Source organism: Frankliniella occidentalis, unplaced genomic scaffold, assembly GCF_000697945.3.
Source record: "Frankliniella occidentalis isolate FOCC.00 unplaced genomic scaffold, Focc_3.1 Scaffold4, whole genome shotgun sequence".
Lineage (NCBI taxonomy): Eukaryota > Metazoa > Arthropoda > Insecta > Thysanoptera > Thripidae > Frankliniella > Frankliniella occidentalis.
In genome coordinates this window covers 1,806,353-1,810,194 of record NW_026267134.1, presented here as the reverse complement: position 1 = coordinate 1,810,194, position 3,842 = coordinate 1,806,353, and the positions used below count along the sequence as shown (strand labels likewise).

General features: G+C 66.5%; 1 protein-coding gene across 2 annotated transcripts in view; it reads left to right on the top strand.

Moving 5' to 3' along the window:
- Positions 1-3,842, top strand: part of LOC127749609 (TOG array regulator of axonemal microtubules protein 2-like) — a 24,275-nt gene that overhangs the window by 13,700 nt on the left and 6,733 nt on the right. The gene's annotated exons all lie outside the window — the stretch shown is intronic.

Here is a 3,842-nt window from a genome sequence, read left to right as displayed (position 1 = left end):
GTGGTTACATACATGAGGGATGAGGGTCATTACGGGACGGGGTTGGGCAAATGCGTGCACGTCGTCATGTCATGTTTCAGGTCGATGCGTCGGTCATCAAGAGCACCCACTAATTTCTCCGAAATAGGGCTGTGAAGAGAGAGGGTGTGTGGGTGGTCGGAGCGAGCAGCCTTCGCCGCGGTCGTTTCGGTGTTTAGCGGCAGTTGCGCGCAAAGTGTCACATCGCGTCACTCTGCGAAAGCGTTCATTTTGAAGAAGGCGCTGCAGCCGTGCTGGCTAGGACGGGTGGGCGCAACCGCCGCGACCTGGGGGCGCACAGCACATGGTAGAGTCCTTCTGTTCGGACTCGGATCGGCCGCTCACAGACGACCCGTTTGTCGAGGGGTGGCACTCACTCCGGACGACGGGCAGGTGGTCGCGGCGGCCCCGGGGCCCCGGTGCTCCCGGATCGTGGCTCGGAGAGCGTGGATCTGCCTGACGACGTGCGCCATGAGCGGGGAGGTGGCCGCCCGGGGCGGTTCCAGGGGCTCGCCCTGCTGGAACAGGTGCTGCTGCCTCCGCAGCGCCGCCCAGGCCTCGCCCGCGGCCTCGCCCGCGCGGGCCGTGACCCAGCGGGCCGCGCTGCCCAGGGTGTCCGTCAAGCCGCCCTCGGCCGCGCACCTGTCGCACGCACACGACCATCCCCACCTCGGACGCACCCGGGCCCGGGCGTTGAGGTCCCTCCCGAACAAAGCGTACACAGTACCTCTCTCCGATCTGCGCCGCGCGCGCGCCCAGGTTCCTGGCGAGGTGGGCGACCTGCATGCCGCTGAGCACGAGCACGGCCTGGGCGTCGAGCTGGCCGCGTGCTCTGGTCGCCGGGAAGCACTCCCCGTGCACGAGGCGCGCCGCGGCGCTCCGGGCCGCCCAGCGGACCAGGGGCTCGTCGTCGGGCACCCCAGCGCCCCCGGGTGCCGCGGGTCGGCCGCCGCCGAGCAGGGCGCCGCTCAGCGACCCCGCCCGCCACCCCATCCCGGAGGCCGCAGCCGCCCGCCCAACGCCGGCGTGGCCGGCGTTAACGCGTCATTCGCCCAAATCTGTCCCCGCCGGTTGGCATGGTTCCCCATCCTGCAGGGCCATTCTTGCCGCGGACAAGAAAGCCCTTTTATGGCCGAATAACACTTACTCGGGCGAGGCGCCGCGCCGCCGGGCCCCGACACCCTTTATGCGTTCCGGCCAAAGTCACTACGGGGACATCATTTATCAACCCCAAGGCCCAAGGTCACGGCCGCCGCCCGGTTGTGCCGGAGTGGGAGAGATAGAGAAGGGGTAGGAGTGGGAGCGAAAGAGGAAGCGGGTGCAAAAACGACTTGTCAAAACGTATTGCGCAGCACTGGGATTTCTAGTGGGAAGTCAAGTCAGCGGGAAATACGCCTCCAGCACTCCATCACCCTCCACAAGCAAGACGGCCCCGCCCTGCCGGGGGAGGATCTGTTGTGGAACCCGGCCGCAATAACGAGCAGCTTTATGGCGCCGTTTCATCCCATCAGCTGACCTTTATTGACCACCTCGGGGCAGGAAATTAGAACCACAGAGAGGTTTCCCCAGACGTGGCCTGGCGGCCGGCCCGAGCAGAGCGCCCCCAGCCCGCCCAAGGCTGTGGGAGGGGAGGAGAGGGGGCAGTAACGCGCCTGCCTGTCATACCGCCGAGCCAACTAATTCCACCCCGACTTTGTTATCGGTCCGAGGCGGAGGCGGTCGGGGTGGCCAAGGGGCGGCCAAGGGGGGCGTCAAAGGGGGCGGGCGCGGGAGGGGTGCGCGGACGGACCGGAAAGGGTGGGGGCGCGGCGGTGGTCGCGGGGTTGCCGGCCGCGGTGCGCCGCGCGGCCGCGTCCAGTCCCAGTTGCGCTCGCCGCCGCGTTGGGGGAGGGCGCCACCAGTGCCAGCAGCGCCTCCAGCGGGTGGTCGAGGCGCCGCAGGCAGGCGTTGCGCCGGGTGTGTCCGTCCGCCGCCGGTCCTATCTTTGTATTGGACGCCCAGTGGAGCGGGTCGAACGCACCGCGACCGACCGCACAGCGCGCGCGCCGACATCGCGGGCCCCTGCCACCGCGCGTGTGTGTGTGTGCATGCGTCCGTGAGCTCCTCGACGGGAACCCTTGACCTTCGCGTGGCGAGTGGTCGGCGTCGTGCTTCGGACTTTCCCGGTGACCTCGGCACCGCAGGTGGTGGATGTTGTGGAGGAGACACTGAACCAGTCGTCAGTCGTGGCCCGGGCGCGGGGGCGCCATGTGACCCATGGTGTTCAAACTGGTGCGTGGTGCCAGCAAGCAGGATGACGACGACTCCAACAACAACCTGGGCAGGCGCTCGGCCGCCGCCGGCCCCGCCGTCGCGGTCCTGGACGAGGCCGAGGCCGACGGCGGGGCGTGCTGCTGCTGGCTGGGCAGGCGCGGCGGGCCCGGCGGGGGCGGGCTCGGGGGCCGGCGCAAGTCCTCCCGGGTGAGCCCGGGTCCGCCGCCCCCCGTCTGGCCGGGCCCCGACTCTCCGCCCTTCGAGTACCCGCTGCGGCAGGTGCCCGCCCACGCGCCCGCCCTCGTCGACCTCCTCACGCTGGACAGCATGGAGTCCGCCAGGTGGGGCTTGTGGGCTTGCTGTGGGTGGGGGGTGGGGGCGGCGACCACGTCACCGCCAGTGTCCGCGCAGGCAGGCGCAGGTGTGACAGTTGATGTATGCGCGCCCGCAGCTGATATCGCCCACAGGGCGCGCGCGTGTAGGTGGCGCGGCGTAGCCAGGTGATCAAGACCTACAAAGTTTTTAAAAACCTCTCGCACATTTTTTTTATTTCATTTTACAATGCCAGAATGCTATGTTGGTCAATATCGCGTGATGTCATGGCCGGACAATCTCGCGCCGCGCCCGCGGGTACCATACGGCCAGTGTTAGTGCATCGATCCAACCCACTGTGCCCATTCACAAATAAGTACAACGCACCACCCACACCCACCCCTCTCACCAGCCTGTGTCGTCGCCTCGAGTAGTCATTAGAACGAAAGCCATCGATTCACCTGCCAAACCTTTTACACTGAGAATCCGGGGTGTTCAGCTGAAAGCCGACATAAGTCGCCTAGTTTTGCGGGTCAGGCGACTTCGTCGCCTACCTGCTGGACACCCCGGCTTTACAGTGTAGGTTACCGCCACACACGCGCACGTGTTGTAAAGTTGAACGCTCTTGGGCACGCGCCGGTCCCGTGCGGCCGGCGTGCCCGCCCGCCTCACGCTCGATGTGCGCGGTCGATACTGTCGCGCGTTAGCATCTATAACTCTCTCGTATGGTCGACGCGGCATTCGTGTGAGACGCGAGGAGGTGCAGGAATTCCTTCTCCCCGCGCCCCGCGCGCGCCAAGAAGGGGTTGTGCTCGTCGGGCTTCCCCTCCTCCTCCTTCCCATTCGTATGCGCCGTATACGCCCCCTCCAAGGCACGCAACTAGTAGTGTTTGCCGTACGACGGTCAAATTGGGTTCTCATTACAAACGTAGCGGTCAGTTGTTGTTGTTGTTGTTGTTGTTCTACAGCCCCCGTCTGGAAGTAGGGCACGGCGCGGGCGCGGGGGGCGCCGCGGCACGGTCAGCCCTCAAAAGGAGGTCGCCGTGAGGCATGACCCGCCGTCAAGGGCTGCAGGCGGCCCTGGCGGGGCCTACCCTACGGAGCCGCCGCCGCCAGTGCCCCGCGCCTCATGCATACTACATACGCAACACGGATAGTCCGCCGACTGAATATATATTCCCATCGCTGACGTGCGACGGCGGGGCGTATGCCCTAATTCCAGCGTCGTGAAATCGCATTTCCTTGACAAAAACATTGGC